Raw genomic sequence first — 26,689 nt, 5'->3', positions numbered from 1 at the left:
TGAAAATGCATGTCCGCATAAAATCTGTGCACGGATGTTTCTAGCAGCCTGATTCATCATTGCCAAAACTTGGAAACAACCACGATGTCCTGCAATAGGTGAATGGAGAAATGACCTGTAGTACATCTAGACAATAGAATCTTATTCAGCTCTAAAAAGAGATGAGCTAACAAGCCATGGAAAGACATGGAGGAGACTTAATGCATATTACTAAGGAAGAAACCAATTTGAGGGGGTTGCATACTACCCAATTCCAGCTGTGTGATATTCTAGGAAAGACAAAACTATGGAGACAGTAAAATGATCAGTGGACACCGGGGATTTGAGCGGAAGGAGGGAGGGGTGAATAAAGGGAGGCTATGCACACATGCAAAGAATTTGTAGGGCAGTGAAAGTACTCCGTGTGATACCATAACTGGTGGACAGGAGTCATTATACATTTTTTCGAACCTCTAGGATGCACACCACCAAGAGTGAGCCCTAATGGTAAACTATAGTTGATAATAATGCATCAATATTGGCTCATCCATTGTAACCAAGGTACCCCATTAATGCAAGTTAATAACAATAGGAAAAATGAGTGGTTGGTGGTAAGGGAGTGGCTGGAAATTCTGTACCTCTAGTACTATTTTCCTTTAAACTAAAAATCGATCCAAAGAATACAGTCTGTTTAAAAACAAAGAAAAATTGGATCTCATGTAATGTTGAAGTGTCAAAAAATAGTCTTCTTTTGATTGTTTGATTCCAACCACAATGTTAAGACTCATTTTTAGCTTGTGGACCATACGGAGACAAATAACAGGTAGATTTGGTCCACAGAAGGTTATTTTGCCAATTGCTGCCCTATGTAATCATGTCAGTGAAGCTAAATCTCCTCTGAGAACTTGGGGAAAGGTGGAGGGCGACGGAGGAAGCTGCTTTTTGACAGCCCATTTGTTCCCCCTCCACAGTCACAGCCAACCCATGGGCTGGACATTGGTCCCCAACAAGAAGGTGGTTCTGACTCAGAGTGACCACGGAGGCCTGGAGTAGACTAGGTGTGAGTGGGGATTCTGGAGCCAGAGTGCCTGGGTTTCCTCTCCGGCTCTGCCACTTGCTGGCTCTGTGGCCTCCTGCTGGTGACTTAACCTCTCTGTGCAGTATTTCCACATCTGTAGAACACAGATGACAGTGATAAATCTATTACACAGCATTGTTGGGAAGATCAGACTGTCTATGCATCGTCTCATAGCTCCAGCCCCTGGCACATAATTGCTGCTCAAATATTTTTAGAAGGGAAGGAGAAAGGAAGAGGAGAAGAAATAGTCTAAGCCAGCTATTTCTATGATGCTGTGTAACAATCACCCCAGTACTCCAGTGATTTAAGATTGTAATACTTTATTCTCATACTCAAGGTCAGCAGGTCAGTTGCCACCTGGCTGCATTGGACTGAACCTCTAGCTCCAGGCACCAGTTTGTCCAGGCTGCAGGTTGGGTTCAGATCTGCTTGATATGCCCTTCATCTTCCTCTGGCCACTTGTTGGTGGCCACTCTGGCTATTTGGCATGGGCAGTCTACTCTAGTGTCTTACCCTGGTGCCCGAATTGAAGGAGTGGTGGCTACTTGGTGCATGTCTTCTCGTAGGAATCACTGAGCATAAGAGACAGGTCCAGCGCCCAAACACAGTTCAAGGGTGTAATCATGTCATGTCCACTAATTACTGTCCTGTTCTGTCCATTGACCGCAGCAAGTCATGTGGCGAGGGCCAATTTCATTTTGCCTTGTGGGGAATAGAGAGCCATGATCTCATATTCCAGCGCTGGTATTGTCTCTGTCCCCACAGGATCCCCTGTGGACTCAGAGTTCCTAATTCAGGGACTGTCTTTTATCTGGGACCCTGCCATGTAGAGATTTCCTTAGACCAGGTCCAGACACCAAGGTGCTAGATGTCTTGTTGCAGAAGGAAAAACAGACTCAGATTTAGCTAAGCCAGTGTCCAGCTGGCTGTTCTGCAATTTGTACTGAGCAGGAAGGAGGATATCGCTTTTCTGAAGCCAGGAAAGAAAGCCACGGGCAGGGCAGGAAGGGTCAAATGAGGGAGGCCAGAGGGTCACAGCAAAGTGTAGACAGGGCACCTGCAGTGGCTCCTTGAACACTGAATGTCCACCAAAGTATGTCCTTCTGCACAGCCTGCTGCCCTGTATGGGCCACAGGCAGACCTTCTCATTTATTTTTCATTTAAAATACTGTTTATAGAATCTTCAGATTTCAAAAACAACAGCTAGTCTCTGGAGAAAAGTTAGAAAACACAGATGAGCAAAGCAAAGAGAAGAAAAGAAAAGTAAAAATCACCCATGATCCTACCACCCAAAGATATTGGACTCTTTTCACTTGTGTAATATCCATCTGGCCTTCTCCCTAAGAGTACAATATATTCATATATTCATTTACAAAAATTGAATCATACACCATATCCCCACTATATCCTTTTCTTTCCGCATGTGGCAATATACGGTTAATGTCTTTCCATGTCAATAACCTGCAATCTCATTCGTGATGGCTATATTGCATGGACATATGGGTGCTTTAATTCATATGGGTGCTTCAATCCTTACTATTGAACATTTAGGCTGTTTCTCAATTTTCAATATTCTAAACAACTGCGATGAGCATCTTTTTGGCTAAATATTTGCCCACGTCTTCATTTACTTTCCTAAGTTAGATTTTTAAAGGTGGAGTTACCTGATTCAAGGATATGCATATTTTTAAGGCTTTGATGTACATTGCTTAACTAACCCCAAGAAAAGCCATAGTAAATTATACCTCAGGGTTGGATATTTAAGGGTACCATGCTTATCTTTATACACAGGGTCTGGAACAAAGCTTTGCGCATAGCAGGAGCTTAATTAATATGCATGGATTGTAATTTGAGCATAATAAATCCAGACTCTTGCAAGCACATGATCTGCAATTCTGCTGTTATCTTGTTAGTTCTAGGAGATGGAGCAAAGATTTATTCCTAAGAATGAGAGAAAGTTCAGAGATCACAAAAAGGAAGAGGTACCATATCTCAGGGGAGTGGCCATTTGATAACTCCCTAGGTCATTGCACAGCATTTTCACTGAAATACAGATGTTGATGGTCCAGTTACGAACATATCTATTCCAATATAAATTAGAGTCTAAATAATTTAAAACAGCCCAATGGAACTATGCTGGGCAAAAATCATGACATAGATGTGTCAGGGCTCAGAGGTTAAAAACCATGTGGTAAGGAATTATTGCAATATCCAGACTCAGAATAAACCTGATAGAATTACCACTCAAGAATACATACTCTGTTCGATATCCAATGTAACCAGTCTGTGGAAAGCACTTCACAGAAGTCTGGATGCGAAGATAAAGGAGCACTTAGATACAATCTAAGCTCACCCTCTAAGCTTTGATTTCTTTCTTTCTTTTTTTACTTATTTTTTGTACAAATCCTTAGACCAGAGGGCTTGGTTCATTTTGACAGAAAAAGATAATCATTGAAAAACAGAAGGAGGTTTGGTTCAGCCTTATAATGGTTTCTGTGTTAAGCCTCACAAATGAAAGTCATATTAAACTGGATTTATACAGCCCTGACATCAAAGAAAGGGGAATAAAAGAGAAAAATGTATTAAAACATGCAAAAATAATCTTTCTATAAAGCCTGACATTTATGAACGTAACTCAGAAAAATACCTTAAAATTAATCTGTGGATTAAAGCAATCTGAAATGTACGGGAAGATTACAAGGATGAAGGGGGTGGGGAACAAACAAAATAAAATGTATTGACATTCTAAAGTCTCTTTTCATTTGACAACAAATGTTTTCAAAGAACACAAGGCTCTCTCAGTTATTAATTCATTTTTCTTTACAAGCTACATTCAATTTTGATCATACACAATAATGTGAAAAATCCTCTTCAGGATTACCTACGCAAAATAGCAAAGAAAAAAATATAAGATCGCATGACAGTTTCGAAGCTGAATTACAAATGTGTGCACCCAGCAGTAGATAAAAATGAGGGAGAAGAAGGGAATGATTAAGTTTTCAATTTCCCCACAAGGACTTGATGTTAATTTCAATTCACTTATGTGCTGCTTTGTAGAGGATTATTAAAGAGAACAAATAACCTGATGGTTTGATGATATGATGGCTGCGGGAAATTATTTCCCTGAGACATTGTCATTTAGAAGCTGAATGAGTTTCCCAGTCACTCAGAGCCTCAGCTTCTCATCTGAAAACTGGAAAATGACCATGACACCTCCCCAGTAGGATGAATGTGAGGATTTCAGTACATGCTGAAATGTGAATGCAGGGCACATGGTAGGGACTCCCTGAAAAATAGCGATTTTTATTGACATGAACATAGCAAAAATTTATTTTCAAGGTGCCTGTAATAAAGATCATCAATAAGCCTAACATAATCTACTTTTCTAGACTTTGTCTTTTCATGTAATCCTTTCATGTCTACAGTGCAACCAGTAATAAGTTCTGCTCAATGTTTTCTGATATGGAAGGCATCAACAAATAATGATAATTTTTATTGAGGATTTACTATGTGCCAGGTGCACTATATTGTCTTAAGCAGTCTCTACAACAATCTTATTGGATAGGTACTATTATTTGTCTTAGTTTGACAATAAAAAAACCCCTGAAACCTAGAGAAGTCAAGCAATTTTCCAAATTAATGGAAGTAGCAAGGGGGTTAAGAGTATGGGTGTGTGTGTGTGTGTGTGTGTGTGTATATATATATATATATATATATATATATATATATATATATAGTGTGTGTGTGAGAGAGAGAGAGAGACAGAGAAAGAGAGAGAGAGAGAGAGATTTTATTTTAAAGACCTGGCTCATGTGATTGTGGGGGCAAGAAAATGCAAAATTTGTAGGGTTGGCTGGCAGCTGGAAATTCCAAAAGTAGTCCATGTTTCAGTGTTGAGTCCAAAGGCAATCTGGAGACAGAATTCCTTCTTGTTTGGGGACCTTAGTCTTTTCTCTTAAGGCATTCATTTGATTAGATAAGACCCCTCACCTTATGGAGGGTGATTGGCTTACTCACTCTGTTAATTTTTTTTTAAAGATTTTACTTATTTATCTGAGAGAGAGAGAGAGAGAGAGAGGCAGAGACACAGGCAGAGGGAGAAGTGGGCCCTGTGCAGGGAGCCCGACGCAGGACTCGATCCCAGGTCTCCAGGATCACACCCTGGGCCAAAGGCGGTGCTAAACCGCTGAGCCACCAGGGCTGCCCACACTCTGTTAATTTAAATGGTTATCATCATATCTAAAAAAATACACCTTCACAGCAACATCTAGACTGCTGTTTGATCAAGCACCTGGGCGCTATAGCTAAGCCAAGTTCGTATAGAAAATTAAAACCATGGGGAGGTGAGAATATTACCTCATAAGATTTTGGAAGGACTGAATGAGACAATACAGGCACAGCACTTGGTATGTCTCAGGTACTCAATATCTTTGGTTCTTATGGGCAGAGCCTTGTGTGGAAGAAGCAGTCCATAGATACTAGCTATTGTTATTAAGTGGTGGAGCCATACTGGAACCTAGGTCATTTGCCTCCAGAGCTCATTGTCAACCTCCCAACCTGTTTTGTCCAATATAATAGCCACCACACAAATGTGTCGATGAAGCACTTGTAGTGTAGCTAGTATGACTAAAATTTAAATTTAAAAACTAAAGCAAGGAAAATTTTAAAATACTGAAGTGACCTAGATTCCAGGATATATTGGGTTAAACAAAATATGCCACCAAAATTAATTTCACGTGTTACTTTTTTACTTTTCTTAAATGTGGCTTCTAGAAAAATTTAAATGACACATGTGGCTTGCATTATATCTTCAGTGGGCATGTGCTTTCCCAACAACACAGGCCTCTCCTGTGTGCATGAGGCCTGCACAGGACAGGCCAAGCAGAACAAACACTACATCAATGCATCTTAATTTCAGTGAGGCTGCCCAAATTCTTGCTTACAAAATCTTAACAGTAGCAACAACCCCAAAGGAAAAAAAATTGGACTTTATTTCAGTGAAGATCTTTTGTTCATTAAAAGACATTGTTAAAGACAGTAAAAAGGCAAACCCAGGTTTGGAAAAGGTAGTTGCAATTCATACACCTGAGAAAAGAATGTTGTTATATTGTTGTATTTCCAGGATTTATGCCAAATTCCTGCAAACCAATAAGAAAAAGGCAGAAAACCCAAAAGAAAAATGCGTGAAAGATTTGAACAGGCATTTTAAAAAGAGGATGTCCAAATGACCAATTAACACATAGAATGCAAATGTGAACATAATTGGCTAAAATAAAAGTGACAGGAAATGTTGATAAAGATATGGCCCTGGAATTCTCACATGCTGCCAATGGGGTATAAATTAGTACAATCACATTGGAGTTTTTTCTTTTTTTTTTTTTTTCTTACCTCTGTTTTCAAATTTTCCTAAGAGCAAGCATGCTTCTCTCTCTTCCACACACACACAAAAAAAAAAGCAGTAAAATTGATCTTTAACTTAAAAAGTCAGCATTTCAAAATACATAAAATAATGAGGCAGAGAGAAGAGGGCCCAGGGCCCTGTCACGCTAGAAGAAATTGTCAGCAGTTAATTGAGCCTCAGGGAGACTTTCGAGAGCAGGATTGCAAACGCGGTGAGCTTCACAAATGACAAAACACAGTGCCTGATCTGTTTAAAGCAGGCCCCGTGGGTTCCCTGCAAACTGCGGGGCGTTCTTTGAGGCCAGGAGCCAGAAGGGCCCTGCCAGGGCTTTGGTGAAAGCAGGGGTTTCCTGGGAGGTTACTTTCACATTAAGTCATAAAATAATTCTCTTTGGAAAAAAATGTGTCGGTAACAAATGCCCCATAGAATTAGATAGATCACTGAAAATTGAAATTTGCAAAGCTTTGCGCAGGCCTTTGATATCATGCTCTACCTTAAATCTAAGAGTTAAGAGTTATTCTTGCCAGGCATCTGGTTTTGAAGTGCCTCAGCATGTGAAGCAGTGCACGGGGGCCCCGCTGTAGCTCTTGATCAGGGAAATGGAGAAATGATTGTCGTTAACATCAAACTCAGGGCACTGGGATCAGCTTTCTGCCTGCCTGGGAAGCCGGCAGCTCCCAAGCTCCATCCCACCCCACCCTCCAACGGGTGATTCCTCTCTCTAGTGAGGTGCAAATCCAGGGAGTTTTATCATGGGGTGCATGGAACCCCTCATATGGTTCTGGAAGAAATTCGGGGGTTCTGTGAACTTAGATGGAGAAAAATGTATTTATATGTTCACCAACCACTACCCAAAACTTTAGCCCTCCATTTTGAAGAGTAGCAACAAACCACAGTAATATTATCAGTCCCATCGATAGAAATCAGATCTTTTCATATCATAGTTGTTGCAGATATGTTGAAATAAAGTCTAGGCTCATGCTCATTCGAAATTGGCTATTAAACCCACTGCTAGAACTTGTTTTGTAAGGCATTGACAAAGAAGCATACACATCACTCTATCACAATTTGAAAAATATTTTGATAATAGGATTTCAACATAACTGTAATCTTACATATTGCAGGCATTTACAAATATTATCGTGCGGTGCCCACAGGCTTCACTCGAGTGCCAAAGGGGTCCCCAGCATGATAGCGGTTAAGAACCCCTATCAGGACAAGAGGTGGGATTGCTTAGGGCAGGGAGAACCAAGTTGAAGGAGCAACACAGGGCAAAGGGGCTGAGCTTTGATTCTGGACAAGCATAGTAGGATAGGCAAGGAGAGGCCCAACGCAACCTGAGTGCCAGGCAGACCAGAGAGGTTCAGAATAGCCTAGGAGGGCACCACTCATGGCAGTGCCAGGAGCACAATCAAGGGGGCCCCAGAGGGAAAGCTCCCGCCCTTTCGAGAACCTGTAGGCACTTTTTGAAGCTCTGACTTTGATTTTGGTCAGGTCTGGTTTAATTCTGCCTCCATCACTCACTTTGGACAACTTATTTAATCATGGAACTTCAGTGTCTCTGTCTGTAAAATAATAATACTTGCCCATTTGTTAAAGAATGTATTTGTCAATATAATGAACAAAGAAAGCAAGTTACAGAATGATAGATATTCCATTCATGAAAAATGTTAATACGAAACAATGTTATATGATATTTATAGGTAATGACTTAATGTAGTAAAGTAGAAAATCAGGCATGAGAATCATAAGTATCAAGTTCCATTTCCTAGTGTGTACATCTGGGGCATGGAGGGAAATAGGTTTGGGAGGTGTATGGGTGAGGGGGAAAAAATCAGAAACAAATACAAGATTTGATGAAGCTCAGCAGTGGGTTCTCTTTAAAGCTTATTAGAGTGGCCTCTAATAAACTGAACATATAAAAATGTACAACTTGATAGGTTTGGATGCATGTGTACACTTATGAAACCTTCACGATTAAGATAATGAACATATCCACCACCCCCAGTTTCCATGTGTCCCTGTGTAATCGCCCCATCCTACCTTTCCCCATCTCCTAACTCCCGGATGATCAATGAGCTGATTTGTCACTATTGATTAGCTTGAGTTTTCTAGAATTTTATTTAACTGTAAGTCTGCACTTTTTCTTTCTCGTTTGGATTCTTTCACTCAGCACAATTATTTTGAGATCCATTCACGTTGGTAGGTATATCAACCCATCATTCCTTTTTATTACTGAGTAGTATCCCATCATAGGGATACTCTACAGTGGGTATATCCATTCCCTTATTATTTATCATTTGGGTTGTTTCCAGTTTGAGGCTATTAAACCTGCCCTGAACATTTGTGTGGAAGTCTTTGGGTGGACATACACTTTCATTTTCCTTGGGTAAATATCTAGGAATGGAACGGTGAGGTTCTATAGTTGCTGTATGTTTGGCTTTTCAAGAAACTGCCAACATGCTTTCCATTTTGTACCGTTGGAAAACGTACCATGTGACATTCCCATCAGCAACGAGAGCTCTAATTATTCCACATGCTTTCCAGCACTTGGCATCGTCAGTCTTTTTAATTTTAATCATTCTAATAGGTGTGTGTTCCTAGCGCATTGTGGTTTTAATTTGCATTTCTCTAATGAATAAAGATATTAAGCATCTTTTCATGGACTTATTTGGCATCTGTGTATCTTCCTTGGTGAAGTAGCTGTTCAAATATTTTGCCAATTTTCTATTTGGTTTCTTGTCTTGCGAGTTGTAAACTTTTAAAAATCTGTATTAGGAGTCTTCTGTTGGATATGTGTTCTGCAACTACTATCGCAGTGGCTTGATTTCTCGTTTTCTGAATGGGGCTTTCTGAAGAGCAAAAAATATAAACAAATTCCATTTTATTGATTTTTTTCAAGTGTTCATAGTTTTTGTGAAATACTTAACCAAACACAAACACACTAAAATCTCTTGTGTTTTCCTCTAGAAGTTTTATAGTTCAAGCCCTTATGTTTTGGCTTATGATTCATTTTGAATTGTTTTGTATGTGGTTAAGGGTCAATGTTCTTCTCTGTTTCTTTTTTGCATATGGTTGTCCAATTGTTCCAGCATCTTTTGTTAAACATTATACCCTCTCCCTTTGAAGTGATTTGTAATATTTATCAATTTACTAAATATATGTGGGTCTATTTCTAGGTTCACTATTCTTCCCACTCATGTTTGCACATTACTTATGAAAATGCTGTGCTGTCTTGATTAGCGTAGCTCCATAATGTGCTCAAAAAGGCCACAACAGTCTTATGCTTGTTTTATACACATTTTTCATTATACTTTGTGAGAGAACGAGGGGTATATCTACACCATCTTTTGGAAGAAGCAGCCCTGGTGCATTTTTAAAAGCTGGCCTCTGGTTCCATTTTCACACACACACATACACACACACACACACACACACACACAAATTTCGATGTAAAATAAGGGCAGCTGCCCAGTGTCCTTCACAAGAAATGGAAAACAGGTTTGCAGTAGGACACAAGAGGATCAGCAAAATTTAGATCATTCCAATTCGCCTGCCCAGACATTATACCAGGAGCCAAAAGCTACCTCTGTTTGCCAGAAATGCAGGATAGTGAGAGAACACTGGTGATTTCATCCACCGCTGATAGAGACCTATCTGTCTGGGACCTAAATGGCTAAAATCAGCTTGCTCTTCTCCGCCTTCCCCTCAACACCCATGCACATCTCCACTGTCCACAAACCTTTCAGAGGCTCGATTCCCTTCCTTGGATGATTTCACCTCTTTTTCCCAGGCCGAATACATACAGTGAACGTAGGGTACCTCAACTTCCAGCACCAGACTTCCCCTACCGATGGCTGCTGTGGCCACTTTGTGTGAATTAGGAAGGAGCACCCTTTCCTCAAAGCTCTTTACTATCATCTGCCCCCAAACAGTCACGGTTACTATTGCTGCAGGCAGTAGTGCCCCCTGGATTTGCGAAGTGCACAACATGCTCAACATCACAGATCCTATGACTCTACCTGGGCCTGCCCCCCTTCCATCTTCCTGTCTCAGGGTCACTACCTGAGCGGAGTCCTTCCAGCTGTCCTCCGCAGGCCCCTCTCCTCCCATCCTGTCTTCTTCCTCTTCATAAAGTATTCTTGGGCATGGATCCATTTGGTCATGGGCTGATCAACATTAAAAATCCCTGGCTCCTGGGCAGCCTGAGTGGCTGAGTGGTTCAGCGCCGCCTTCAGCCCAGGGCCTGATCCTGGAGACCAGGGATCGAGTCCCACGTCGGGCTCCCTGCGTGGAGCCTGCTTCTCCCTCTGCCTGTGTCTCTGCCTCTCTCTCTCTCTCTGTGTGTATCTCTCATGAAAAAAATAAAATCTTAAAAAAAAATCTCTGGCTCCTTCTCATCAGTATCTAAACAAACTTATATTTCCCCAATCTTAAAAATAATAATAATATCTTCCTCCCAGTGTCCTTCTCGTTTCCTCCCAGGTGATTTCCTGGAAGACCTGTGCATGCTCATTTGTGTCCATTTTCCCGCCATCTGCCGCCCTTGGTCCTCAACTCCTCCAGGCTGGGAGCGGCCCTGGCTGATGGCAGCGCAGGTGTAGGGCCTGCCATTCCTCGGCCTTCACCTAATTTCTCAAGAAGACGGATCCAGCCTACAGCCCGACGGGCTCCTCCCTCGCCGTCTGCGATGCCACCCTCTCCCCCACCCTCTCCCGGGGTTCCTCCCGAGGCTCCCGGCTCCTCTTCCAGCGCCCCCAGGAGGGGAGAGGCGCTCTCGGGGGCCCTCCGGGGCCTCCTTCGCAGGTCACGCTCCCTCCACCAGGCAGTCTCCCCGAGCTCCTGCTCCGCTCTCATCCCCGTCCGTGGGACCCAGGGCACAGGCGTCCGGCTCAGGCTTTCACCTGCAAGTGCAAACGGGCACATGCCGCGGCCCGCGCTCCTCTAGACCCAGGCTCCTCGCCAACTCGGCTTGTCGTGCGTCCTCCTCCACCGCGCGGTTCGCGGCCTTTCACCCAGGCGGCAGCCCGCGCCGTCACCACGCCTGCCTCCCCACTACCTGCCCGCCTGGCCGCGCACCCGAGGCCCTAACCCGAGCAGCCTAAGTCCAACGAGCCTCCGGAGACGCCCGAGACCAGCGGCGCCCACGTATTAGGGGCTTCGTGCTCCCGCGTCCGCCGCTGGGTTTGAACCAAACTCAGGAGGGAAAGCGCCGGGTCGCTCCTGTTCACGGATTCCCGGCGCACCCGCGGTGCCGGGCACCAGCGAGCTCAGTGAATCCTCGACAGAAGGACAGAAGGACAGAAGGACAGTGAGGGAGGATTCACCATCTCCGCGGGGGACAACTGGAGCTCCGAGCCCAGGGCGCACACCTCAGCCCTCATTCGCCACACACAACATGGCGGCGGTGCCGACCCGCGTCCCGCTTCCGTTTCCGGTGCCGGTCACGTCACTTCCTCTCCGGTTGCCCTGGAGCTCGTTGGATGCTAAGGATGCAGGGAGCCTCTCTTCTCTGCTCTTTTTCCCTTCCAGATTCTTGCTCGTGGTGCGGCGTAGCTTCGAGGCTCGGCCACCTGCGGCTTGTTGGTGAGAGGGGGACCGAAGGGAGGGCTCTCTGGAGTGTGTAGGGGGGTCTGGGATCTGGGGGGGCGGGGCGGAGGGACTGAGTAGGGGGACGTGGCTGGGAGGCGGGTCGAGAAAGTTTATGTTGCAAACCCTCCCCCAAACCGGTTATTATTGGAAGTGGCAGATGCAGTCCGTGGGCAGAGACGATGCTTAGCAGCTAGGGCTTCATCGCCGTAAAATGTGTGTGCGGACGGCCTTAGCAGCCTGAAAACCATTTTCTTCTCCTCTAAGGTTTCTTCTGTATTAACTGGGCCCAGCCACCACCGACGCCTGCCGTCTGGTATCCTTTCCTGCTGTGTCAGGTCACGCCCAGCAGAAGGAAACTTGTTTGTTTTCATCAGCGGCAGGCACCATCCTTCACACTTCTCACCCTTTATCGAACCGACAATGAAAACCCAAGTGCAGGAGGCACTGTTAAAGGTCTGAAAAGGTTACAGATGACCAGAGCCATTTATTTTTATTATTATTTTTTATTTTTTTGAGAGCGAGAAGGAGAGCGAGCAAGCAAGCAGGGGAGAAGGGCAGAGGGAGAGAGAGAATCTCCAGCAGGCTCCGCACTCAGCACAGAGCTCAATGTGAGGCTCGGTCTCAGGACCCCAAGAGCATGACCTGAGCAAAATCAAGAGTCACTTAACCGACTGAGCCACTCAGGTGCTACGACTTTTATTTTTATTTTTTTAAGATTTTATTTATTTGTTCATGAGAGACACACAGAGAGGAGAGAGGCAGAGACACAGGCAGAGGGAGAAGCAGGCTCCATGCAGGGAGCCCCACGTGGGACTCGATCCTGAGACTCCAGGATCACATCCCGTCCCAAGGCGGCGCTAAACCCCTGAGCCACCTGGGCTGCCCTACGACTTTTATTTTTTAAACGAAGATCAGAAAGGGAGACAGAACGTAAAGACTGCTAACTCTGGGAAACGAACTAGGGGTGGTAGAAGGGGAGGAGGGCGGGGGGTGGGAGTGAATGGGTGATGGGCACTGGGGGTTATTCTGTATGTTAGTAAATTGAACACCAATAAAAAATAAATTAAAAAAAAAACAAAAACGAAGATCTCTTTTATGTGAAGAAACTTAAGGATTTTTGCATCCTAGGATGTGCTGTGAGATTGAAAGCAGAATTTTTTCCATAGATCAGAAGAGAGATAGTCAACAAATGAGTATCCCCTGGCTTGCACACTGAGTGAACACAGTCAAGATCTTCTTCAGCAACCACCTTGGCATTGGAACAGGCTGCAAAGTTCACCCTTCATCAGTCCTCACATCTCCACGTTCAGTTTAGCTTAGTCGTTTACGTTTCTGGCCTGATCAGTGTTTTTCTTTCTTGCAGGTGCAGCAGAGGCTCCCAGGTAGCTGAGAAGTTCATGGAATCTTCTTACTGGTACAACTTTCACTATTGCTTGTGTTAGAGTGTGAGGTAAAGATGAGCAAACATTTCTCAAGTGCACTGTTTACCTACACAGCATGCTGCAACTTGACTTCTCAAAGTCAAGAGAAACAGGTTTGCACAATTGCTGTGTGTGACATAGAAAGGACATGGCATCTGATAACAGGAACATAGCTTTTATGCTAATAAAAATGCTTTTAAAATTAGTGTGTGGTTTTTGGTAATTAGCATATGATTTCAGTTATCAATTGGTTCATAACAAACAGACTAATTAAATACCCCCTTCAGTCATTTATCTAAATGACTGTTCTGTTAAATTGTATTTGTGGGCATTGATCAGAGCTAATGGGAAAAAGAGATTAAGATGAAAATCATGGGATTAAATTTTTAATTAGTTTGCCCCCTGAACAGTTGTTTGGTATGACACGGTGATTGGTTGGCTACATATACCTACCCAGCAAGGATGTGGCTCTACTACTAGACTTTGGAACATAAGAGTGTTTCACAAGAGACGAGTATTTGAGTATTTTATTCAGTTATCTTTCTCTTTATTCCTGCTTAATAAGGAACTGGAAAGGAAGGCAATGTGTGGGATCTCATAGTTCTTCATCTGGTGATACATATAAAGTATGAGATAAGGGCATCAGTTCATTAATAAATATCTCAGACTTAATATGTCTGAAATAAAGCTCTCCATTCCCCAGCCCCAACCCCTTCCTCTCCCAGGGTTCTTATCTTGACCAGTGATACTACCATGTATCAGTGTGTTCAAGATGAAAACCTAGGAGCAGTCTTGAGTCCCTGTTTCTCTCATGCCCCACAGCTTGTCCATCAACAATTTCTATCAGCTTTTCTTCTGAAACATATCCAAAATCTACCCACCGTTCTCTTCGCTACCACCCTAACCCAAACACCATCATCCTTTACCTGGTTAACGACAACACCCTCTGAATCTGGTCTCCCTGTTTCCAATCTCGTGACCCATTTCTACCCACCTCTGCTCCACCCCACCCAGTCTGTTCTCCACACAACAGCCGAAAACACTGGCTTAAAACATAAGTTAGAGTCTATAACTTCTCTATCTGGAACCACCCAGCATCTTCCCACACTAGTTACCATGCCCCATGAGACCCTGCATGATCTGGATTCATCTGGGACCACTCCCTACCCCTCCACTCACTGTGACCCAGCACCACTGTCTCTTTCTTCATCTGCCAGGTTTAAACTTGCCTACAGGCCCTTGAACTAGTTATCCCCCTTGCCTGGAACCATCTTCCCCCAGATGTTTGCTGGGATGGATCTCTCTTGTGTAGATCTCAGTTTAAAGGTGATCTCCTTAAATAGGACCTTCCTTTACCACCCAACCAACAGTGGTCTCCTATTACTCCTCTTCACACTATCCTAATTTGCTCATCTCTGGAAGAGTATTTCAGCTCAGATGATCAATACTCTTGCCCCTTGAAGTATGAAAATAAAATTTAAAGAGAAAAATTGTGCACCTGCCCACAATATTCCTCATTATTGCTGTTTTCTGGTGTCCTGGTTCATTGACTGTCTCCCCCTACTCCTATGTGAACTCTGAAAGGAAACCTCTTGTCCTGTGTGTAACTTTGTACCCAGAGCCCCATGAGTCTCCAGTGCATGAGTGAATGAATACATAATGGATTCTCTTGGCACCAAGATAACTACTGTCTCATCCCAGGTACACTGAAGGAAGGCTTGGAAAGGTTGGGGGACCAAATAGCGCATAGAATGGACCTTAAATCACGAGACATGGGCAAGGACCCAGAATGGAGAGAGGCAAGGGGACAGTGAAGGTAAATGGAAATTATATTGAGCAATTCTATGGATATATCCTAGAAATCCTAACCCCTGGGGTGCCTGAGTGGCTCAGTCAGTAAACAAAGTCTGATTCTTGGTTTCAGCTCAAGTTGTGATCTCTGAGTCATGAGATCAAGCCCTGTGTTGGGCTCTGTGCTGAGCATGGAGTCTTCTTGAAATTCTGTCTCCGTCTTTCTCTGCCCCTCCCACTTGTGCTCTCTTTTTCTCTCTCTAAAATAAATATATAAATCTTCAAAAATAAAAGAAGAAAAATCCTAATGCTTGCGCAAGTGTGCACCTGCCCACACATATTCACACACAGTCTGACCGAAAATAGTGGATCTTAGTGTTTGCTCTGTACCTGAGTCTTACAGAACACGTTTTCTGGGTAGAGACGCTTGGGCTTCAGTGTCAGGAGAGTGTGATTCAGAAGTCTAGGTGGGACCCACGTGTCTGCTGCTGGATAATCCTTGTAAGTTGGTCTCATTCTTGGTGGGCACAGTAAGGCTATGGTCATTACTACCAGCTTAGAGAAGACAGCATGACATCCTATGGTGGCTCTGTTAAATCACCCAATGGGCTGAGCCTAAGCCTGGTTTCTCCAAATATAAAGTAAAAGATTTACTTGGACTCCTGTGTAACTTTAAAACTCAAACTTAACTGAAATTGGGCTTATGGGAACCCCTCTTCCCTGAGGAGCAAGGGCCTATGAACCTGAGGCCTATGTTCCAATTTGGCAATTCCACTTAAAGGCCATATTTTGTCTAAAAAGCACTTTACTGTATTATGCCACCTAATATTTATTTTGATAGCCAGTGAAAATGGCAGGAGCAAATTCTGCTGCAAAACTGTGCTGAGCAGGCTCAGACCTATTCTTTATTCTAGGTTGAATTTGAGGGGATGGGGTTGCAGGAGAGAAAGTGACTATACCATTGGTACTCAGGTTTAAAAAGATGGCAGGAAATGGAGCTTAGACTTCAATCCTTTCAAAAATCTTTCTCACCCCCAATTGGTCAGTGAAATTCCTGGGTTTAGTCTTCTCTTTTCCGTGCACCCCTTGGTTGGACCTTTTGTTAATCCTTTTCTCCTTTGAGGCTGCCTTTGACTTTTCTAAAAACTGAAATGCAAGCTTTGTTGAGATCTATCCAGGGTCCCACACTGCATATAGATTTCATGTCTCCTTAGTCTCCTCCAATCTGTGACAGCTCCTCATTATATCCTTGTCCTTCGTGATCTTGTCACTTTTGAAGAGGTCTAGTCAGCTCTTTTGTAGACTGTCCTTTGATGTGGAATAGTCTGATGTTTTCTCATAATTAGACTAAGGTTTTGAAGTTTCTGTGAGAAAACCACAGAAGTGATGTGTCCTCCTCAGGGTTCTATATCAGGTACCCTAAGGAATGCTGGTATGTTTTGTTTCTGAAGGTGTTAATCTTGACTACTTGGTTATGGTGGTATCTGTCAGGCTTTTCACTGTAAAGTGAAGAACTCCAGTTGTAATTGATATATATTTTTTTGGGATGGGGGATATTGTGAGTCTCCCTTGGCATTATTTGTAACAAGATTTTCCTTCTATGTGGATGTTGGGATGGGAGGTGGGGGAAGGCGGTGCATTTTGTTCGGTGTGTATCCCAAGACTAGATCAGAACTTGCCATGATTATGCTGCATAAAGTCAGAGCTAAAGAAACCTTTGCCGCTGTGAGAAAGAGCGGTGGCTCCATCCTGATACACCTAAAGGAAAATGTGATATAGCCTGTTTCCTTTGTGTATGGGGTTGGGGTGTATGTTAATTAAATGGAGTCCTTTTCATCCATGACTTCATTCAACAAATGTTTAGTAATAAAGGCTAACATTTTTCAATTGTCTGTAATTTGCCAGCCACTGTAATAGGCTCTGCCTCTATGATCTCAGTTCAATCTGGCAACACTTTGAAGTAGGTATTATTGCCAACTTCACAGGTAAGGATCCAGAGATTTGAGGAAGTAACTTACTCGAAGGAAAAGTGGGAGAACTGGGTCTCTAACCCAGTACTGTCTAACTGAGAAGTGTGCTATTTCCATGGCGTCAAGCTTGCTGCCCTACAACATGCCAACCACCATGATCCGGGCTGAGGATACAGAATGTAAGATCCATGTTTGAGAAGAGCTTATACCATATAGCACAGGAACCCTCTGGAAGGGACCCAGAAGGCCTGGGGAGGAACCTCCACTCTGGGGCATCATCCTTTTGTTCTGAGTGGCAATTGCTCTGCCTTGAGAATCACTGAGTTGGTTTTTCTCAGGTCTTTATTGAGACAGGGTGGATTTGCCAGGTGACCTTCAGCTACAAATAGTCAACTGGAGAAGGGAACTGATGTTGATGGTATGCTTGCTCTGCTTTTCATTGGCCATTATTCATCTCAGCCACCCTATGAAGTGGACATGTTATGTCCACTTAGCTTATGGGGAAACCAAGGCTCAAAAGGGGGAAATAAGCTGCCAATGTCACTAGCTACTGAGTGGCTGAACTGGAGTTTGATCCCAGATCCGACTGAGTGTATACCTGGTCTTCGGTACCCTTTGGTATTCCAGGGAATAGAGATTGTAGCATCCTCACCACTGATGGGACTGTGTGCCTATTGTCTTCTTGTTTGTAGAAGGGATGATCATGTTATGTTGTGTGTGATGGACCTGACAGCAGTTCATTTGTAGCAAGTATTGTGGGTTTTTTTTCCCTCCTCAAACCAAAAGATCTTTGTGCAGCTTTTGCTTTTTTTAAACACCTCCTCCCACAGTCCATCCATGTCAACAGAAGGAAATTGGAAAGCGATGATTCTGAATCATTCACGACATATAAAATGCTACCGTATAAACAAGCATGCTTCCCTAAGAGATATAGCATATGGCAAGTCAAGTCTCTCTGTTCCCTGGCTTTTGATGAGAGAGTTCAGTTCCTCCCATAGTCAATGCATCACAAATAGCATTTGATGCTGCTGCTAATAGTCTGTGGCCTTCATGTCACTGAGCATTTGCTGAACTGTCCAATGAAGGAGGGGATGGAAGAGGTCTGTCATTCTCCTGCCTCTTCCATTTTTGGCATCTCCCTAGCTCTAGATCATTGTTCTTTCTATTCCTTGTTGGTTTTGAAAATGCAAAAGCAAAGCAAAGCTGTACTCAGTGCTTAAAAAAGAAAAGGAAAACTGATTATTAGTAGGCCTGGAGATAGGACAGGGAGACCAGCCAACAATCTGGGTTATTACAATTACTCCATTTTGTCCCTACCATATATAACTGAGATTCATTGATTATCTTGACTCTGGTACTGTTGTTTAGAGGCAGTGAGAATGACCAAAAGTGAGATTAGCAGTGGCCCTGAAGAAGAGTGGGTATAAGGAATTGGAAGATGCTCTTGTTTGTTCCATCTTAGTATGGACTACCTCAGATCCTGAGGCAAGGATTCCAGTGTAAGTAATTCTTGGGAGTTATAGGAGCCAATGGTAGGGAATTAGGGAGAATGAGCTGGAAAGGATGAAAAAAAAAAAACAATAAAACCTGTATTATCAAGGTAGCTGCTACTGTAGGGACAAGTGCTTAATAAGCCCACTGGTGAAGCCTAGGGAAATAGTGCTATAGAGCACATGTCAGAATTATCTGGTGTCCCCCCATTCCACTCAGCCAAGAACTGGGGTATTTATACTCCAGCTGCTTAGTGACAGTGATGGAGGGCTGCTCCCACGAGGTGTACTGGGCAAACTGGTGGTTTCTACAGCTTGGGAGGAAGTTCTCAGGCAAAGAGATGTAAATGCTGGCCATTGGAAGTCACTCAGCGTGCACCAGTGTGGTAAGGCAAGGCTGGTACAGATAGCATCTCTCATGTGCCCTTACAATAAAGCAAAACAAAACAAAATACCCACTCTGACCCCAGTGTCACCCGTATCCCTGTAGAGCACCACCAACTCACTCAATTTCTCATGCTCAAGACCTTGGAATTTTCCTTGACGCTTTTTCTTTTTGTTCTTGCCTCACACTCAAGCTATCTTCAAATCCCATGAACCCCATTTTCTTTTTTTTTTTTTTTAAGATTTTATTTATTTATTCATGAGAGACAGAGAGAGAGGCAGAGACATAGGCAGAGGGAGAAGCAGGCTCCTCACAGGGAGCCTGTGACTCGATTCTGGAACCCCGGAATCACACCCTGAGCTAAAGACCAATGCTCAACCACTGAGCCACTCAGGCGTCCCAAACCCCATTTTCAAAACATGTCTTTAATCTTACTACTTCTCACCATCATTGCCATCATCTTTCAGTGGATATCCTAGCTCTACCACACGGTAGCCAGAGTAATATTATTAAACCTCAATCAGATCATGTTACTCCCCATCTCAAAAGCATCCAGTGGGCCCTTATCCTTAGAATAAACTCTCAAGTCCTTACCATCTCCTAACAGGCCCTGTGTGATCTGGCTCCTATTTACATCCCTGACTTCAGTTTCTACCCAATCTCCTCCTCGTTCACAAGTGCTCCAGCCACATGGGTTTTCTTGCTGCCTTCCTGCTTCTGGGCTCTTGCACTTGCTCTTTCAACAGAGAACACTGCTGTAGATATTCATGTCACTCATTTTGTTCAGGTTTTTGCCCAAATGTCACCTCTTTATAGGGAGGACTTCTTGTAATGCTTTATCTAGAAAAGAGCCTTTTGTCACTCTCTTTCCATAGTCTGTTCTATATCTTTTTCTCCACAGCAGTGATCATTATGACCTGGCTGATTGCAGTTTGTTTTTATTTGTTGCCTATTCCTCTGCACTAGAATGAAGTGCGCTTAATGGAAGGACTTTGATTCACTGAATCACCCCTAACTTCTAGAATAGCACTAACACATAGTAGGTATTCAATAAATACCTGTTGATGAGTGGATTAATAACTACTTGCTGGTCCTGCTGAGAGCAGCCATCGGTCAAGAACTTTCAGGACAGACAGCAGAATTGCAAACTTCAGTTTGATAACTGCCTGGCTGCAGCTCTTCCCAGAGCTGCTCCTCATGAGGAACACATACTCTTAGAATCAGTTGAAGGTCCTGGGCTACTTCAATATGTTCTTTCTTGACATCCATTGCAAATTTCAACTTGTTCAGTTTTCTTTTTGTTTGCCTTTCTGAGAACAATAGTGGGGAAATCTAGGTAACCAGTGTGCTACAAGTCATACATGATGATGGAGACAAAGTGTAGTCTTGTTTTTTAATAAACTGGACTGTGAAGTTGGTCATTTCCCCTAGCGCTTGGCACACAGTAGGTGCACACTGCATGTTGAGCAAATTGACAGTATCATCTTTTTTGATGTCATTAAGCTTTCTTTGTGTACGACTTGTCCTGCTAAAGGTATTGCATTCCATGGCCCACACTCTTGAAGACACCAAAGAATGAGGGGATTTTCTCCATTACTCTTTCCTCCCCATCAACCCAGACAACCCTTAGCCTTATCCACACCTGTCCCTTCTCATACATACATACCATCCCATGGTCCTAAAAATAGTCAGGAGAGTCAGCTCTATCTTCTGTGTGTGGTTTAAAACCATTTTATTTATTCCATTATAAGAGTAATGCAACCTGATTTGTAGCAAATATATAAACTATTGAAAAGTAAAAGAGAAAAAGAAGAAAAAAACTCATGTGGCTCTACCACCTGGAGAGAACACTATTAATATGCTGGTGTATTTATTTCCAGTATTTTCTGTGTATATTTTCACATAATTTTAACAATTTTTAAATCTGTTTTTACTTAACATCGTAAGTAAATATTCTTAATATTGTTAGTATTCTTAATATCCAACACTTTGTAAATATTTTTTTTGTAGTTGTATGCTAGTACATTTCCGTCTTGTAGACCACTTAGCTTATTTCCTGTTTTCCAAAATTATAAGTAATGCCAGGATAAACCTCTTTTACCTGTATCTTTACTGGCATTGCTAAATATTTCTTTAGGATAGAATCCCAGAAATGGAATATCTAGTTCTAAAAGATACAAACTCTTAATATACTTTGTGAGATTTTATTTTGATTTCTAAAACTGTTCGGATGTGACATCCATAGAAGAGCTCTAGAAAAGCTGATTGCCTCGAAGAATTTACTTCCAGTTTTGAAATGTTTCAGGCCCAGAGTGTTTTAGCATTCAGTTTAAATGAGCACAGAAATCTTCTGTAGCCCGTCTCCACTTTGGGCCTCTTCCCTCCCTAATAAAATGCAGCAATGGCATTATAAAAATCCTTCTTTGGTAAACAACATCTTTTTGTGTTCTTGAGGATTAAGTCGTTCTGGCAGGTACTGGGTTTATGCCTAGAATTATGTGTAGTATTTTTGCATGCCTATTTATGACGCCTTAAGGGTTTAGTTATGCTTTCTGTTTTCTTGCTGCCAAAAGGAAGACCAGATTTCATGGCAGTGAAACCTGCATTTACAAGTCAGAGTCCTGCCTGAAAGCCCAGAACTGAACCTTCACAGGCACTGCTCTTGGGAACATTATATGGATAAGGAGTTCTCTTTCTAAGACTGGGCCGGCCTCAAAAGGGCCTAGCCAAATTTAGACGGTTTACAAATGGAGGGAAACCATGAGATTCATAGAGGTGAGCTGTCACACATAACACAGTATCATAATACCCAGAAAATACAATATCCAGGAGAGTCAAGGTTGTAGAATGGTTTGGAAAGTTACAGTACACTCATATTACATAATCTCAGGCAACATTATTAAAAAGAATGAATCTGACATCTCTGTATTGACATGAAAAGTTGCCCATGCTATGTTGTTAATTCCAAGTAGCAAGTTGTATGATTTGATCCCATATTGTAAAAAAGGCAAAAATTGGGTTCAAGGGAGTCTTTAATATCTACAGGAACCAAAAGAAATATGTGTAAGGACACACATCAGACTGCCAGTAACTCTGGCTCACTCAGAAGTGTGGAATTGAGTTCGAGGGCAATGAGGAAAACTTTGCTTTATACAGTTCTATCGAGTACCATGCTACAAGGAGCATGTGTTACTTTTTTAACCTAAAAAAGGAGAAAAGCTAGTAAACAAGAGGCCTGGAGACAAGATTGGAATGAGGAAAGAGGCCGAGGAGCTAGTTCCTGGAGCTAGCCCTGTCCAGGGCTCGGGTCTCTCTCTCTGCATGGCTGGTGCATGCTCCACAGGAGGGCCGGTGTTTCTAGAAGAGGAGGGCTGAGTTGGTATGTCCCTCCCCTGGCATCAGGAAAAGCTTCTAGAAAAAAATAATTAGAATGATCCAGACAGAGTCAGGAGTTGCTACCCTTCCTCTGAGGGCTTAAGAGAGGGTGATCAAGAGGGGAGAAAAGAACATCCTTTAAAAGCCCCAGAATGGAAAAGACGGACTGAGCCTTCAAAACAGAGGGCACTTCCTGGCCATCTATGAGGCCTGCTCTGGGCCTGGAGCTGGAGATGGTGCCTGAGGCTTTGATTGTCCTTCTCCCTGGGGAGCGAGCACTGAGGTGTGTCTTTTAAGAGTGATGGCTCAGAAGCTACATGGCTCTCAAACATGATTTATTTTATATCCTATTTGTGAATTAGGGTGTGTTTACAGTGAAAGGGTGATTTAGACAGTGACGGGTCTGCTGGATATATAAAGGGATAATTGAATCTCAGAGTCTATTAAAGGCTGTTGTCTTACATCTTGTGGGATGACATTTTATTACAGGGGCCCACTTGGCTCTTGCATTCAGTTTCTTCTCTTCCCTTCCTCCCTTTCTTCATTGTTTTTCAAAAATTAGATTTTCCCTTGCCCCACCAGAAGTCGCAAAATCGCCTCTGAGGAGAGTCAGGCTGTCTGAGAGGAGACCCCCCCCCCCGCCCACCCGGGAGAGGTGGCATTGGAAGGCTGTTCAGTGGGGGCTCTGGAATCAGCCACTAATCTTGAATCTAAGCCTCAGTTTCCATCTCTGTCAAGCAATAGCACTTACTTCTTACCTGCTATGATGACACCAGGTGGCGCCTAGCACAGTGCCCGGCACTCAAGGGGAGGGCCCATCAACTGTTCTAGTCGGAACTTTTGTCATTCCCAGTTCTGCCAGAGACTTGCTCTGTTTCCTCTGGCAGACCAGTTCATTTCCTGGGGCTCCCTTGTTTCTCCCCCAAGCAGTGAAACGCTTGACAGTTAATAGCTCCAGTGAAGGCCGCAAAACGCAACAAAAGCAGCTCAACAGCAGCGAAAATAATCAAAGCAACCCACCCCAGTTCCTCGGTAGAAGGATAATGTCGTTTCATTGGGGACGGCTCTCCCCAGTAAGTGGGGCTTTTCTCTCCACAAAGAGCTTGGAATCTGCTCCTCGGGGCTGTAAAACTGGCCTCGTTCCGTGGTCTGATCTGCCGGCGACCTATGTCCACACACTTCTGAAGCTGGCCAGGGGCCCTGGCACAGTCCCGCCACACAGGGCCCACCAAATCGAGAGCCCCTTTCTCTGGAGCAAATATCATCGCACTCATTGCCATCAAAAAAATGAGAGCATTCACAGTGGTACGGCATCCAGCTTCTCTCTGTGGCCTTTTGAAACAATTTTTTGTGACCAGAGAATGGCAGGAGACAAAGGTCTTTCTATCTGATCTGCTCAGCAGGCTGGCGTCGGATTGTGGGGGGCCTGTTTTCCTCTTTCCCTGGTGCCACACGGATGGTGATCACTGTGTTGTCTCTCTCTTTGAGCAGGACAAGGCAGGCAGGCAGGCAGAGGGATATATTTCAGCTGCCCTTGACTCTGTTTATAATCACAAACATGAAAGGAAGGGAAGGAGATTGAGTTTATAGGACTGCTTCTTTGTGTAGTCTAATTTATCTCTCTCAGGCAGCAGTGGGCTGAGCGGGTTTCCTTTTTGTTTCCGATGCGGGAAACTGAAATATGAATCTATGTTGATGACAAAATAAAGGAATTGAAAGAGGCATAAATCTTATCTTCTCGCAACCCTGGAAGATCAGCTTCTTGTGAAGAAGGGGATTATACTTCTGTAATTAACTGCTTTGCAGCTCCTGGTGGTGGCTCAGAGCTGAATAATAGCACCCAGCGAGGTTGGATGAAAGGCAGGTGGGCGGGAGCAGTGGCCGATTGTCAACCATGGTCCCAGTGCCCAGTGCTTAGAGAGCTGAGCCAGGAGACATTTGTCCCCGTCTATCAACATTTGCAGCAGAGAGAATAGGATTCCGGAAGAAACAGCTCACAGAGACCTATTCCTCTGTGGGCTGGTAGCTGCCAGGAGGGGCCTTGGAGGCCCAGGCCAGGTTTTACACTCCTTCGTGGTCCAGCCAGCGCTCAGTACCCCATTAGGTGCTTGTCGGAGGTGACTGGCCCTTGCCAGCAGTGAGATCTTGGGAAAGTGGTCTCATTTCACTGACCTTCAGTGTGACCATCCACAAAATGCAGGGGCTAGGGGTGGGGACTCTTGAAGAATTCTTGCAAGGGAGAAATTAAATCACGAGTGCAAACAAATTACTTACCATAGTGCCTGACACATGGCGGGTGATCAATAAATGATAGCTATTATTATTGCATTGGGGAGTAAAAACCGATTGCAGACTCGTGGCCATTTTAAAGTCAGCATTTATGAGGCTTTACCATACACAGGTACATACACACGGGAGTGTGTGAAAGCCTCACGACGTCTGAGGCTGAGTGTCCCGTAGGCAGTGTTCTTCCCTCTGCTTCACCGGTGACAAACAGCCTCAGAGTAGAACAGCGACCTGCTCCAGGTAGGCAGCACACGTGGAGACTGGAAGCGGGTCTTCTTTTCTCTGCCCCTCCCTACATCCCTCGCCTCTCTCAGAGCCAGGCTCACGCTCGTCCTGCTTCTCTCCTATGGTCCCTCCCACTCCTAGACCTCACTACCCCAGGGTCAAGCCTCCAGCCCTCCCTTTGCTTCCTTTTTTCCTCTCTGCCACATGCTGGCATCACTGAGTCCCAGAGATTCTTCTCAGATGTTCCTCGAATTTCTCCCTTCTCAGTCCTGCTGCCACTCATGCTGGCCCAGACAAGCAGGCTTTCCTCCAAAGAGGGGCTCCTGCACGCTGTCTCAGGGCTGGGTTCTCTCTCCATTGCTCCACACCAGTGCCAGATGAGCCATCCCAGTCCCCACTTGGCCTGCCCTGCCCCACTGGGGAGCACAGCCACACCCCTCTGTGGGTCAGATCAGCAACATAATCCTTCCCCAGCATTTCTTCAGCTGATCCACCCAAACTTGTCTCTTCCTACTCCTGGTCAGAACCCCCTGTTCCAGCTGAGCCTGCCTCAGTATCCCTCAAGCACCACCCCAAAGCTACTCTGAGGGCTCAGTGCATTCAATCCTTCATAAAGACACAAAGGTCTGACATAGGCTGCCCCATTCAATGCACAAGAAATGCTTGACAGAGCCATGGGGTAGACATCGTCTATTCTATCCTCTACTCCTCCCACCCCCACTCTACAGATGGAACAGCCTGCAGCCCTGAGGAGTTTCAAAACCAAGTCTCAAACCTAACTTCTAATTTAAGATTTGGTGCTCTTGCATCAGACCCAAAGAGCATGCCACCCTCAGTGATGGCGGGGTGGGGGGTAGGGGGTGGGGGGGCGGGAGGTGTGTTTAGTACTCATTCTACATGTGGGCCTGGGACTTGAGTAATTCACCAGAGGGATGGCCTGAAAGCTTGTTGAGGGAAAACAGCTGAGCTGGACACTGGGGCAGAGGTGTGGCGGTCAGCGACCTGGGTCTGAAGTACCACAAGATGGCACCCAGAGGCAAGGCATTCTAGACGGAGGGAGCAGCATGGGGGTGGGGGGCGGGCCAGACAGCCTGCGGTGTCATGGGGAGCAGCATAGCTAGCAGCGAAGGGACCTTCAACAGACAGAGAAACCTGGACTCAAGTTCTGCCTCTACCCCCAGTCTGACCAACTCAGGATTTGGGGAACTCACCACCTTTCTGGATCTTAGTATTCTTTTATTTTTTTATTTTTATTTTTTAAAAAGATTTTATTTATTTATTCATGATAGACAGAGAAAGAGAGAGAGACCGACTGACAGAGACACAGACAGAAGGAGAAGCAGGCTCCATGCAGGGAGCCCAAGTGGGACTCGATTCCTGGTCTCCAGGATCACGCCCTGGGCTGAAGTGGTGCTAAACCACTGAGCCACTCAGGCTGCTCAGGGATCCTGGATCTTAGTATTCTTTTAAATGACATGGGCAGAACACCATGACTTGTTTCCTGGGGTAATTGTAAGGAAAAACCAAGAGTGAGGCACCAAATACAGGGCCTGGCGCACGGTAGGAGCTTGACGAAAAGTCCACTGTGGCCGGAGCACAGGGACAAGCAGAGGTGTGGACCCCTTCTCCTCTTCCCAGGACCTCACCAGCTGGCCTGGGAGGGCTGCTTGCCCACTCGTGGTTGCCAGGACGCTGG

General features: G+C 44.3%; 2 long non-coding RNA genes across 2 annotated transcripts; one reads left to right on the top strand and one right to left on the bottom strand.

Annotated features, from left to right (window-relative positions):
* Positions 1-8,667: 8,667 nt before the first annotated feature.
* On the bottom strand, positions 8,668-11,673 carry LOC118351284 (uncharacterized). Its single transcript, XR_004806517.2, has 2 exons — positions 11,551-11,673; positions 8,668-11,362 (listed from the first exon to the last, which is right to left on the bottom strand). It is a non-coding gene; the product is annotated as an uncharacterized LOC118351284 (long non-coding RNA).
* On the top strand, positions 11,347-13,676 carry LOC118351282 (uncharacterized). Its single transcript, XR_004806515.2, has 2 exons — positions 11,347-12,044; positions 13,414-13,676. It is a non-coding gene; the product is annotated as an uncharacterized LOC118351282 (long non-coding RNA).
* Positions 13,677-26,689: the final 13,013 nt, after the last annotated feature.

The sequence above is a fragment of the Canis lupus genome, chromosome 18 (genome assembly GCF_003254725.2).
Source record: "Canis lupus dingo isolate Sandy chromosome 18, ASM325472v2, whole genome shotgun sequence".
NCBI lineage: Eukaryota > Metazoa > Chordata > Mammalia > Carnivora > Canidae > Canis > Canis lupus.
This window is presented reverse-complemented; position numbering and strand designations above follow the sequence as displayed.